Consider the following 15238-nt stretch of genomic DNA (forward strand, 5'->3'; position numbering starts at 1 on the left):
CAAAACTCAAAAAAGAAAGACCTTAAAACAAAGGTATAGCAATCAGGAACGGGATAAATATTAAGGATAAATATTTATAAAAGTATTTAGGATAAGTATTTATAAAAATATTTAGGATAAAAATATTTAGGATAAATATTTATAAAAATGTTTAGAAAATGGAATTTAATTTAGTATCCTGGAACTAAACATCAATGAATAATACCATTACAACTGGTGGTAGCAGAAAGTTAGAACAGTTTAATCATGAATTGCTAAATCAAGAGCACTGTAGTTCTACCAGCTATTAAACTATTTTAAACATTTATAAGACAAACTTGAAAGGAGACTGCAATATTTAGAACTTCATAGAAACCATATTGTCAGTTTTACATTCTATCTTCGAACTGCACACAAAAAGCATGACTCTGTTTGTACACTGGACAGTGATATAACAAGCAGAATATCCTATCACACCAGGACTGCAGCTCACCTTAATAGACCTGGATAGAGGTGGGTGGTCCTTGGACCTCCCACAGGGCAGGGAAACCTGATTGCTCTTTGGGCTGAGGAGGGAGGAAGACTTGATTGGGGGAGGTAGGAGGTGGTGGGGGGAAGAGGCAGAAATCTTTAATAATTAAATTAATTTAATTAATTAATTAATAAAAAATAAAATAAAAAATTTTATTAAAAGCAAAAAAAACAATTATGCAATCCTACTTCACAGTTTAGCAGACGAGTGCTACTCTACAAAGGAGAAACCATTTACAAGCTCCACCATTTGCAGCTCCAGGCAATCTGCTCCCTGCAGACACAGCCCATGCAGTGAATTTTTTCAGAGGCTGCAAGCAGGGTGTTGCAAGGATCACTTAGGACTACTTAGAAATAGGCAGGAACACACTAAACTCTGACTGTCCACTGGCTCCCACCCAGCCAGGAAAAGACGCACCACACAACAGCCACAACTCAACCTAGTTTGGGAACAGCGACCCCCGACTTCACCCGCCAAGCCAAGCCACTCCTCTGCACATGGGGAGAGCTGCCACGTGCACCAAGACCGGCCATTCCTCCCCACCTGGGGACTTTGGCCCCTCACTCACCTTAGCCCACCGCTCCTCCCATCTGTGGAGAACAAACACTAACCATGGTGCAGCTGCCGAGCTGATAAACTCTCTCTCCCTACAAGGGAGCCAAAGGCGCAGTGCATGGAAGAGGATGTGGTTTCTTCAGGAAGCACTAAACCGGAAGCCTGGCTCCTGGAAGAACCCTCCCATTTGACTGTAGGGTCGGCTGGAGGCTCTCATTGGTTAGTGAGGTCAGAGTGACAAAACCAGTTGAGCAGAAAGAGACACAGCACAGCATTCGCAGCGCTGGCTGCTAATCTAAGGACAGACCTACCCCAGATTGACTGGAGGTTTCAGTCAAATTCAACAGAAAGTCTCTGGCAAATGTAAATAAATGGGTTCGGTTAAAAAGGAAGTATACAAATTCAGAAAGGAGCTAACATATTAATCATGCATGAAAGGTTTGGCTCCTCAAAGCAGCATACTGCTGGCACTGTTTTCTCTAGAGGAATATAAATTTAAAATAAAACTAAAACGTCAAGTGGACAACTTTTTCTATATCTTCTAAATGGCAGCAGATATTAAGCTAAAATGATACAGTCATTTCTCACAAAGCTTAATCAGGCTTTTGTTTAATTAAGAAGGGCACAGAGGCTATACTGCTTGCCTATCATTACTACTGAAAAGATGGTACTTTTCCAAGAAATATATAACTTACTCAGTTAGTTTGGTAGTGACTTTTTGACATGGAAGGTTACATGCTAAGATTTAATCTGAGATATAATCACAAAGAACACATTATTCCAAATACTTAGTACAAATAGATTCATTCTTGATATAGTAATTATACCAGATGAGTCATAAATGTTTTAACCAAAATAATGAAAAAGAAAGCCTGAGGATAAGCTAATAATGTCAATATTGACTATTACCAAAATGTTCTCCAGGACCTGATTTGTAGAGAACATCAGAGATGACCAAAGGCTCCTGCACAATGAGTGACAGATCAGGGATGTGGAAAAGAATGCTGAGGACATGACATGTCTTCTGTATAGATGCATTGTTAGGGTTCTGCCTGGGAGATGCAGGAAACCAATTCTAAACTATATTAACACTCCTACAACAGCACCCTGAAGTCTTCCCCAACCATCATCACCCAAGTTGTCGTCTCCATAGAACCATTTGACAGTAAGAAAATTGTACAAAATTTCAAAAGTAGATATCAAATTAATAAAGCCATGCAATGCACATGTATGTATTAGTGAGAAAAATATGATGGTGCTATCATTCAATTTTACAAAAAAAATACAAGCCATATCAAAAAAATTATTGCCATTTTTATTTTTGATGAAAACTTGATGAATGGTCTGACTCAAAATGTGTAATAGAAGACTATATAAAAATAACCTTAGCAAGAGAAAATATTTGTTTCTTAAGACAGGGAGATATTAAGTCAGTGGTAAAGTCTTCTTAAAAATAAAAAAAAAACAAGGTAAAAAGAAAGTGAGCAGATTTTCTATGTCCATCTCCTTTGATCAACCAGGCCCTGCACAGCTAACAAACCACCCAGAACACACGCTTTTCAACTCATGTCTTAATTTCCGTCTGTGCATGGGCTTGGAAGAACAGAAACAAGAATAAGAGCAAGCCCTTCATGTGATTGTGCAGTTACAGGTAGTTAACTCCTTCCCTGTCCCCCCTTTCTATTCATAATGTCCCTACTAGAAACATGTAGACCAATTCTATAATTTGGAAATTTCTGAGTCAAAGTGTCCACAGAATAGAGCTTCACGCTTCCATGGTGTGCATGTGCACATACAGTTTTCTGCACACTGAGCTTACAAGCTATTGGTTTCTCATCATTCTCTAGTTAGTTAAGAAAGTTTTTTTATTTTTAATAAATTAGGTGATCTTGTTCCTTCAACAGATCCAAGCCTCACCCTGGTCCAGCTGAAACAATCACTAGTAGAAAGGTTATAAAAGCATAGGTAAAGTTTTTACTTTCCCCAGTTACTCAAAAAACAAAGCCTGGTTATAATCTAGGACATACTAGTGGTTCCCAACCTTCCTAATGCTGTGTTGACTCCCAACCATAAAATTATTTTCATTGCTACTTCATAAATGATTTTGCTAGTGTTATGAGTCATAAGTAAATATTTTTGTTTTCCAGTGGTCTTAGACACTTAGAATACCCCTGCAAAAGAGTTGTCCAAATTCTAAAGGAATCACAACCCACTAGTTGAGAACTGCTGACATAGCCACTTCTTCCAACACCTTTGGCTTTATAAAAAATCTCTTCTTCGCCAGGCGATGGTGGCGCATGCCTTTAATCCCAGCACTCGGGAGGCAGAGGCAGGAGGGTCTCTGTGAGTTCGAGACCAACCTGGTCTACAAGAGCTAGTTCCAGGACAGGCTCCAAAGACACAGAGAAACCCTGTCTCAAAAAACAAAAATAAATAAATAAATAAATAAATAAATAAATAAATAAATAAATAAATATAAAAAAATTAAATAATCTCTTCTTCCTGGGGCCCTCAGTTGCTTATGGGGTGAGTGTGAGTATATCCTCCGCCTCCTGAAGTAGAAGCTTTGAAGTTTTCCACTATTGAGAGTGATGCTGGCTGTGGGAGAACTACATATGATTTACAAAGTAGGGAATTCATACACCAGCAGTTTTAGACTACTTGTGTGTAAGTCAATATCGTTCTCACATTTGCTACAATTTAATTATTTAGGTCATTAACTAGTTTATAAATAATCCTGACATTCAAGTCAAATTCTGTGACATGAAATCTGGAGCCCATGGTTTTACTTCATTCTTGTAGAAGGAGCAAGCAGACAACCTTCTGAGGTAAACAAAACCTGATTAAGCCTGAAACACAGGCTCTTCACTCCTGGAGAAAATGACGGACATATTGAAAGACATGCATTCATCACACTTAAACAAGGGAATGCAGAAGAAAACGTAGAAAGACATTTAATAGTTAATACTGGTAAATCTTAGGAATTTCAATGCTTTCCTAATTTTCAAACGTAAGGAAAAATTTCCCCAAAAGAATGCAACCAAGGAAAACCACATTCAGTTATGTGTGCTCTTAGTGAAGCCTAATGTGGGTGAGCTTCTGAGTGGATTGTAATCAAAGATGCTCATTTACATCAGAAGATGAGTACCCCACATAGTTGCTAAGAAAAATACAGAGTAGGAAAAAGTAAGACTGTTTTATTCGTTTACTGTGTCAAACGATTTAATTGGGTTTTCTAACCAAACTGTGCACTGGCTGAAGTAAAAATTATGGGAAACATCAAGATAACACAAAATCCCCTACTCCAGCTGCAGTACTATGTGCACTGAACCCCTATGTCAGGCCCCCTGTCACTTCCATCTGTGGTGGACACAAAAGGAGGTGGGTGACCTCTATGACCACATTTTCAACACATCTGAAAGCTAAGCACAGTCCTCTCCTGAAGATACATCCAACTGTTGGGTTTATGATCCTTTCCACCAGGGAAGGTGCAGAGAAGCTACTGTGGATGCAGATATGAAGAAAGGTATGTCTATATACAGAGATTTCCACATAGAGATATAAGAGTGGGAGCATGATTAATAAAAACTCAGAGATAGGTATTAGGGTTCAACCTGAAGACCAGAAAAGCAAAGCAGTCAGTCACTGACTCTGACCTTAACCTCAGTCTGAAAATGGTGATGCTGCCTCCGGGAAGTCTCAGAATGAGACTGTGACTGAGAGCTGTCGCCTCCCTTTTTATAATCATCTCTAGTTCCGGGATTAAGGGCATGCACCACCACTGCTTGGTTTCTATGGTAAACTAGGATGGCTACTGATTAAAGGTGTATGTCATTGTAACTACTGGGATTTAAGGTGTATGTCATTGTAACTACTGGGATTAAAGTATGCTGCATAGTCAGTAAGACTGGCCAACATGGCTGTTTTACTTTTCGAAGCTTCAGGCAAGCTTTATTTTTTAAAATACAAATAAAACAACACTACAGAAGTTTGTCTTAAGACCTAAGAAATTAGCTAAATGTGAAAACTGAAATTCTACTAATGAGACCAAAAATAATTCTCATGCCCCTACCCTGGAATGTGTGAACATCATCAAGGCTGAACCATGATAAATGTCACCCCAATGTGTGACTTATAACATTCCTCCAGCACAACCATATATCCTAAACCCTCCTGGTGCCAACAACTGCAGACCAAGTATTCACATGTCTGAGCCTATGGGAGATGTTTCTCATTCAGACCACCACACTTTTGAAATTTGTATTAAATCACAAACAAATGTTATCAGTCAGTTGTGAATATATTTTTCCTATCTTATTTTGGTAATCCTAACCAGCATACTCAAAGCTATTTTTATCCCCAGTTTTATCCCTTTAAATTTTTTCTTGATTAGTTGATAAGTGATTACTTTCTCTACACAACCCCCAACACCCTATAACCTGGTAGTAATATGTACTGAGAAATACTATTTTAAGGCATGTTGCTTTGGTTTATGCTGCATTTGTATAACTCAGTGAAGTTGTGATTCTTTGCCTGTATAAAACACTTGATGGTCTAAGAACATACAGAATAAAGAAAGAATATTAAGAGCTGCAAAGGAAAAAGTTCTAGTAACTTATAAAGGTAAACTTATCAGACTTACACCTGACTTCGCTATGGAAACCATGAAAGCCAGAAGGTCCTGGATAGATGTACTGCAGAAACTTAGAGACCATAGATGGAAGCCCAGACTACTATATCCAGCCAAGTTTTCGTTCACTATAAATGAAGAAAACAAAATTTTCCAGGATAAAAACAAATTTAAACAATACGTAGCCATAAATCCAGCCTTCCAGAAAGTAATAGAATGAAAATCACAAACCAAGGAGTCCAACAATGCCCACAATAACTCAAACATCTAATGACCTTTCACCAGCACAACACGAAGAAGCTAAACACACAAACTCTACTACCAAAAAAAATGACTGGAGTTAACAACCACTGGTCATTAATATCACTTAATATCAATGGACTCAACTCGCCTATAAAAAGGCACAGGCTAAGAGATTGCATACGAAAACAAGATCAAACATTTTGCCATTTACAAGAAACACACCTCAACCACAAAGACAGACATCTACTCAGAGTAAAGGGTTGGGAAAATGTTCATCAAGCAAATGGACCTAAGAAACAAGCAAGTGTGACCATACTAATTTCTAACAAAGTTGACTTCAAACTAAAATCAATCAGAAGAAATGGGGAGGAACATTTTATACTCATAACAGGAACAATTCATCAGGATGAAGTCTCAATCATGAATAGCTATGCCCCTAATAAAAAAAGCACCCAATTATATAAAAAAACATTACTAAAACTCAAGGCAGTCATCAAACCACAATCACTAATAGTAGGAGACTTCAACACTCCTCTCTCACCAAAAAAAAGGTCAACCAGACAGAAACCTAACAGAGAAATAAGAGAATTGATGGAGGTAATGAATAAAATGAACTTAGCAGACATTTATAGAACATTCCAACCAAACAGGAAAGACTGTATCCTCTTCCCTGCAGCTCATGGAACCTTCTCGAAAATTGACCACATACTCAGTAAGAAAGCAAACTTCCACAGTTACAAAAAAATATTAGTAACCATCTGTGTATTATCAGATCACCATGGATTAAAGTTAGAATTCAAGAACAGTGCTACACCCAGAAAACCTACAAACTCATGGAAACAGGACAGTCAAATACTGAACCACACCTGGATCGAGGAAAAAAGAAAGAAAGAAATTAAAGTCTTTCTTGAATTCAATGAAAATAAAAACTCAACATACTCAAACCTATGGGACACTATGAAAGCAGTGCTAAGAGGAAAGTTCATAGCACTAAGTACCCTCTTAAAGAAAATGGAGAAAGCACACATTGGAGACTTAACAGCCCACATAAAAGGTATAGAAAAAAAGAAGCAGACTCAAATAGGAGGAGTAAAAGACTGGAAAAAATCAAACTGAGGGCTGAAATCAACAAAATAGAAACACAGAAAAAAGTCCAAAGAATCAATGAAACAAAAATCTGGTTCTTGGAGAAAAATCAACAAGATTGATAAACCCCTATCCACATCTCATTTCTAAAATGGAAATACTGAAAAACTCAACATAAATGTAAGCCATTTTTTGTCAAAAGTATAGATGTTTTATATGAAATATGTATGCAACATCGATAGCGTGCTATGTGATCAGTCAGATACACACGAGAATACACATATGCTTCATTGAGCACTCTGCATAAAACAGGTAATATTTCAGATTCCAGATTCACAAAGGGTGTGTTTCAAGTTCTTGGTTTTGTGTATATCCTGTGCCTTATTCTGTCACCATTTTCTCTTCTATGCACTCAAGAGAAGTATGCTCCTGTCTCATAACTATTCGGAGAGCTAAATGATCTCATATTAGAAAGTGGTTGTAAGAGGGGCCAGCAAGGAGTGAGGGTTGACTTTATAGTAATTTGTTCTCAAATAGTACTGCATAGTAAACTTTCCATCAAACCATGAAGAAAATAAGAAATGTGCACAGCTTATCAAATCATTCTCCAGAATGTTATATGCCTCTTTGGTGAATTAGGGAAACTCCTGTGACCATGGACCACTGAAATTCTCTGGGTTTGTGACTTACAAATACCAGAGTAATTGCCTGGGGACAGAACTCACAGGATTTCTTCCCTTTTCTTTTTCTTACCAATAAGAAAAAAAACTGAATAAATTTTTGAATGAGCACTAAAAAAAAGGACAGTGTTAAAAGCTTGATTTGTATATTGGTACTTTTGAAATTATTTTTTATTTATTTATTTATTTATTAAAAACATCCACCTCCTCCCATCCTCCATTTCCCTCCCACTTCCGCCACTCCCCCTCCCCTCCCTCTCCAGTCCTAAGAGAAGTCAGGGTGTCCTACCCTGTGGAAAGTCCAAAGCCCTTGCCCCTCAATCCAGGTCTAGGAAGGTGTGCAGCCAAACACACTAGGCTCACAAAAAGCCAGTACATGCTTTCTGTATCATTATCATTGTCTGGTATCATTATCAATGTCTTCTCAGTCCGACCTCATTGTCAGCTACATTTAGAGAGTCTGCTTTGATCACATGATCATTCAGTCCCAGTCCAGCTGGCCTTGATGAGCTCCCATTAGATCAGTCCTGCCACCTCAGTGGGTGGTTGTATCCCTTGCAGTCCTGACTTCCTTGCTCATGTTCTTCATCCTTCTGCTGTTTCATCTGGGCTTTGGGAGCTCAGTTCTGTACTCCAATGTGTGTCTCTGTCTCTATCTCCATCCATTGCCAGATGAAAGTTCTATGATGATATACAAGACATTCATTAGTGTAGCTATGGGAGAAGGCCAGTTCAGGCACCCTCTCCCCTGCTGCCCACTGCTATTGTTTGCAAATAGGATAAACGATTCACTGAGGTTTAATTTGCTTTGGGGGGTCTTAAAAAATAAACCAAACAGCAGTATCATTAGATTCCTCAAATTTCATTTGATGAAACCCTCATTATCCATAGGTTAATGACAGGAATAAAGAAAGCCTACCATGCCATTACTACATGGGAGGTGAGCAAGCGTGCTTGCAGGGAACAACTCTGGGTGAAAAACTCTTGGAAAGAGCACACAGACCCACATTACAGAGGCTACTTATGAGCCTTCTTTGTTATTATTCTACCTCATTATCACATAGTATATATTTCTACATTTGCAAAACAACAGGAACATTTTCTGAAATCTGTTTATGTTATATTGAGACACAAACACATATAAATACATATAAACATAAATATGTATGTATATATACATATGCCTTCCTGTACTTGAACTTAAAAACTTTAGTTCACCTCTGCTTACAAATGAGCCTCTTTAAACTCATGTAGCATGCATTTTTACACATGTATTTGAGACAATTATGAGAACTAAGTCCCTTGGTATGTCATTGCAATGCATTTTACTATCGTGTAAGATAAACAGACATGTTAGAAAGGTCCAGAGTTTTGTCTGAGATGATGAGTACACAGTGAGCACTCTTCCCCCTTCCCTAATATTTCCCATTACCTCATTAGTATTTGTTTAGATACAGTATGCAGAGCATCCCTGTGCAACATCTGTTTGTAGAACACTGTTTTCACTGAATCACAATCAGTCACTGAGAGCTGCAATACAGAAAATTATGAGAAGATAGCTTCGAAAGCTCTCATTTTTTTTTGTTTTCTAACAGTGAATACTTGTTTACACCATAGAAATGATAGAAATGAAAGAGACATTAAAAGTGAGTCACACTATGAACTCCCAGGTGTGCAAGTCACTAGCTCCGAGAAGGAGAACATCATTTTCATGTTGGATAGTTAAATAAGTGCTTACATGATCAATAAGACAACATTACCTTAAATAATAGCATGAATTCCCAATATTATACACAAAATCAATAAAACACACAAAGAACAGGAATGGAAATTTCCACCGCAACGTTTCCTGCTGATTTGAAAAATAATATTTAGTGGGCTGGGTTTTTGTTGTTTTTGTTTTACTAATTATGATCTTAGTCATAGTTTATTCGACAGTAAATCTGCTGGTGTGAGATTAAACCTGCTATTGAATGGAGTTATGCATCTACGGCGAGGCACTCATCACTGCTGGAGAGTGAACATTGCTGTTATCTCATTTAGAATTTTGCCAGCAAAGCAGACCATTTGTTTAAAAGGCAATTAAGCTGGTGTCTTGAAGAGAAATTAGCAAGGAGAAGTTCCTTTTGGAGGCATAAGAGGTCTGTTCGCAGACACATTAATTCTGCGATTTGGGACGTCAGTGCAATTTGGGACTGGAAGACATAAGCACAAAAGGGGAGCACTGGGTAAGGAAAGGAAACAGGTCTGTTCTTAAACAAGAGGAATCCTGACTACCTGCATACAGAGCAGACATTCAGCACAGCCACTGGTTTTCTAGGAACCAAGGCAAGAATTAAGGATGTGAATTTAAGGAAGATAACTGTGGAGCTGAATCCAAAGGTCCATCATTTTTCATGTAACTGTACCTACCAAAAAACCTGATTTTAGAAGAAAATATATAGTAATTTCAATGCTGGGTAATTGTTTTAAAAACACTTTAGTACTGAAATAGTTTTAATTTCATGATGCAATAATTACTATGAAAACAATGGGTGACTATTTCACATAACATCAGTTACATAATGCATGAAAGATTTTTTTTCCTTTCTAATAAACAATTGTAATTCTGGATCTCATTTGGGAATGTTCCTTCTAATTCTACACACACAATACTTATGATTATATCCCAAACATAACATTTACAAAAACAAAGACTGTATTTTGCATCACAATGTGAAACATATCCTCAGGTAGAAATAGCAATAAACTGCACTACATAATTGCAAAGAGAAGCAGAGGTCGCAGAAAATGACCTATGTACTAGCAGTAAGAAACAATTGAAATTACGGTATTGGTTCATAGAAACAACGGATTTCTTTTTGATGTCCTTAGTACCATGTGTACATCCTCACTTTTGACTTTTCCTGAAGTGATTGTCCTTATGCAAATTGGTGTGCTGCAAAAATTAAACATGTCCTATTTCTCCTTCCTTGATATTTGATCTGCTCTCAAAGGCAGTAAAAGGAAGAGTTCATTGGAAGGCTTCTGTCTTGCATTCACAGACAAAACCTAATCCTAACACTGCAGAGCTTTGAGTTGACTCAGATGTGTGTAGCTTGAAATTTAACTCTTCAGAGTCTGAATAATTATTTTATGTCACTTTTACTTCAAATCTTTGGAAGATAGACACTTTCATAGCTTGTAATGTTTACAATATAACTAGTTAAATTTCATACTTTCTATTGAGTCCATTTTATCATGATCAACTTTAGTTTTTCATATGAATTGGGACATGTAGGAAGGAGCATTTGCAAGGGACTGGGTAGAAGTGTTTTAGGTAAATTTAATAAAATCCTATTCAAGAGGCCAATTTCTAATTATCTCATCAATATCTTCTTCAGATTATCAACTCACCAGTCTAAGCACCTTAAAAGCAGGAACACGCTGTATTCATCTTTGTCAGCTTCATTCCAGCCTGGACTCCTAGATTGTGTTCAACATGAAGAAAGATGTTTCTGAAATACAAGAGACTAGGCTCCCCTCCACTCTCTACTCACTTCCAGTTCTAATTAGTGATGACCTCAGAGCATCCCTAGACTCGTGTATCTCTGTTCCCCCAAATTTCCTTGTTTCCTTTCCACACTACTCCTGGAGTTACTGGTTCGGGGTTATGACCCAACCTCTCCATGCCCAGTTTTTCAATGGCATAAGAAGGGAAAGGGCATACTGTCCCTTCGCCCTTTGTATGTTTCTTAGTATGTTCACTATCATAGAAACCTGGAAGAAGGCTGTTCCATGTTGTTTGTTCCTCGATGCTCAGTCCTGAAATAATAACACAAAACTATAATATTTGCAATACTGCATGGCCAACAGCTTATGCATATTTCTGGCTAACTCATATCTTAAATTAACGCATCTCCATTAATCTGTATATTGCCATGATTCTGTGGCTTACCAGGTGACATTGCCGCAGCAGTCTCCAACTGGGCTACTTGGCTTTTCACTGGCTCCACCTTCTTTGTGCCAGCATTCATTTGAGATTTCCTCATCTAGCTCTGTTCTGGCTTGCTCTACTATAGGCTCAAAGCAATTTTTCTATTAACCAATGGTATTCACAGCATACAGAGCACACCTCCCCCTTTCTGCAGTGATGATTCAAGCCAGGTAATCTCAGCACCTGGGAGGAAGAGGCAGGTGGATAACTGATGTTGACTAGAAAGATCTGAACTATGCAGGAAGTTATAGGATACAGGGTAAAAACCGTGTATCAAAACACCCTCCAATATAAAAAATAAACATAAAAAAGATATTTAATTGAAACAGAAGCTGGCTAACTATTAAACACAGGATTAGTGAGGTGGTTCACCAGATAAAGTACCTAAACCCTAGTCGCATGTCATTAGTTAAGAGATAGCCACAAGTTATCCCCTGACAACCACACATGGATTTTAACATGTAAACACCATTCCTGTGTAACACACACACACACACACACACACACACAGAGAGAGAGAGAGAGATTAAATAAATAAAAACACTCATCCAATATCTCCCAGGTTAAATCAAATGACTATAAAATTGAAGAACTCTACAACAGTGTACATATTTATGTAATTAATAGTCAGAATTTAACCTTCAGCCTAGGATTCCAACTACTGAAACTGAACGCAGAACAGCACTGATTCTTTCTGCTGCAGCTCTGATGACATAAAATCCTATCCATCTGCATGCACAGATCCAAGTACAAGGTGGGCTAGGGTCTGCATCCTTAATACATGTAACTTCCCGACTTTCCAAGCTGATGCGCTGTTAAGATATGCCAGGTGGACTTCAGGATGAGGAGAAAAGAAAAATTGAAAACAGTCAGGAATAAGCAGGGGAGGAGATGAATTATTCAAAGAACAAAGAAAAAGAAAAAAGCTTCTTACTTGGGCAGGAAACAGCAAGGTCCTTCTCCATCAATGTTAGTGTCCACAAGACTTACCTTGATGACTTTTTCCAGGAGTGGAAACCCCTTGGTAATGTTCCAAACTAGGTTCTGAATCTGGTGTTTAAAAGCAGTTTCTGGTCCTTTATGCTCAGCAGCTGCTATTGTTTGCCTGGCAATGTCATTCTGTTTCAAAGACAGGCTAACTACATCAAAGTACAGTCTTAAAAAGGTTAATGTTGCTTTTATAAGACTAGAGGAAGCCCTTCCATGAAGACCCTAGATTGTCTGTCCCACTCCTTCTGCTTTCAGGGATTTCACCTGGCCTGAAGGTCAACTGCCTCTAGCTCCTGGGACTCAGCCTCAGCATCCTCTCTATTCCTTTCATGTATTTCTTCAAAGATGGCCTCATTTGGCCAAGTAGTTAGCACCTGTGAAAGGAAAGACTTACCTGCATGTGTGAAAGTTTTATAACCAAGGGTTTGATCCAGAGAGTGGTGGCTCACGCCCTTGGGGAGTAGAAGAGGGGGATTTGTACTCCAAGGCCAGCTTCTACTAAATAGCAAACCTCAAGGCCAGGCAAACCTACATAAGACCCTGTCTCAAAACAAAGCAAACAAACATTAATTGAGAAAAACAAACACAAGAAAAAAGAAATTAGAAAAAATGGGGCAAAAACCTTAAAGTATCAAATAGAGGGGGGAAATTCCTGAATGTGTCTACATTCCACATTGCTCATTTTCCTGCATATTATGTTGGGATTTGAGATAAAGTTATTATATTTACATGTGATATTCTTTCTTAAGATGACCAAAATACTTTCAGTTGCTGAAAGGAAAATAAATAAAAGGGAAGCATAAAATAAATGACAATTGCAACTGTCACTTATTTTCTGCTGAGGCTCAGAAATCTACTATCAAGACTCGCCAAAACAAGATATGAATATGAGTAAATTTTCTTTGAATGCACAGCTGGAAGATTGGTCGCTTCCCATCTGCACTTTTACAGAGGCACAAGATAAGCAATATAAGATAGGAAGGACTGATTTCAGCTTTCAAAAGGCACCAACCCATTCCTATGAACCTGGGGTGAAGAAAAACACCCTGGTGCAGGGGCACAGGGTGAAGGAACCTGCTCACCCCACGATGGCCAGGAAGCAAACACAAAGGGAGTCTAGATAAAAAGTCCTGATTTCATAAAAGCTGATTCATCTGTGAGCACATTTTAGGTTTCTCCGGTGTTACCATGACCATCTCAAGATTCAATTACCTACTTTTATTTAATTTTTAAGAAAGAAAACTTAGATTGTCAACTTTCATTGAATCAATGTGGACTTCACATCAAGCACTGTTATTCCCCTCTTCTCCCAGTCCCCTTGAATCCACCCTCTGCCCTTGCAACCTCCCCTAACAAAATAAAATAAATTTTAAAGACAAAACAAACAAAATAAAGAAGCAAAAACAAACCAAAACTAACAGGATAGAGGCAGAAACAAAGAGAGAAAGAGAGAGAGAAAGAAGAATCTGACTATGTAAGTTGTAGGGAGGCCCACTAACACACACATTTCACCCTTTAGTGCTTTCTTATTTACTTTCAAGTGTTCATTTCAAGTCATAAATCTTTGTCCTGGTTGGAAGCTTCTGCCTTTTGTTACACCACCAACAATGGGCTCTAACTGGGGTCCCTCTTCAATATGCTGTTGTTGTCCTGTGTCCCTGAGTTTCTACAGGTTTTGATCTGTAGGTCCATCCCCTTCACATACTTCAACACTTCACAGATAATGTGACTGTTGGGATGGGCCAACTCATACTCCTGGTTCTGGGCCTGAGTTAGATTGTTCAGTTTGCCAGACTTTCTTCATTTTCACTACAATGCTGAGCTCTCCACCACTGTCTCTGCTAGCTCACCAAGCATAGCTGTCAGCAAGGTAGTCAGACCCCAGTAACCCATGCTCATACAACCAGCTCTTTGAATGCACATTACATACATTATGTTTTTCCCTGGAGAGATGAGGGTCCTCTTTCCTGATTGTTGTGGTGGGGAGGAAGCAAATGAGGCCAGAGCTCCTACTCTCAAAACCACAGGGCTGGCTAACTGAAGCCCATGATAGAAAGTCTAGTTCTAGTAGGCTACCCAGGTAGGGTACAGGGCCTGCTTCCCTGTGTGTGGTGAAAGGCAAGGCTAATTCTTTGATTCTACCCAGCCCTCTAACCTGCTGCAGGGGGTAATGGGTGAGGGAAAAGATCTTTCTCTCACCCATGCCACCACATGACACACAAGAGGAGACAGGGTAAGTCAATTGTCTATTACTACCACTTGCCAAGCACCAAACTACAGCACGTGAACATTTAGTTTTATTTTATGTTGAAACCATGACAGAAATAGAGTATTAAGAAACATACAGTAATGTTTCACTGGATACTGTATGTACAGATATTTAGAGGAAAATTAATGCTTGAAAGGCATTAATAAAGTCTCTGACTTTATTAAGTGTTCTGTAAAACACATGTACACAAATAAAATAAACATAGTAGAGTGTGAGGTGTGTAAAATACTCTTTCTACAACTATACTATACTTAAAAAGAGTAGGTGTTGAAACTTGAACATTCTGCAATGCCAGTTT

This window comes from Chionomys nivalis, chromosome 25, assembly GCF_950005125.1.
Source record: "Chionomys nivalis chromosome 25, mChiNiv1.1, whole genome shotgun sequence".
Classification (NCBI taxonomy): domain Eukaryota; kingdom Metazoa; phylum Chordata; class Mammalia; order Rodentia; family Cricetidae; genus Chionomys; species Chionomys nivalis.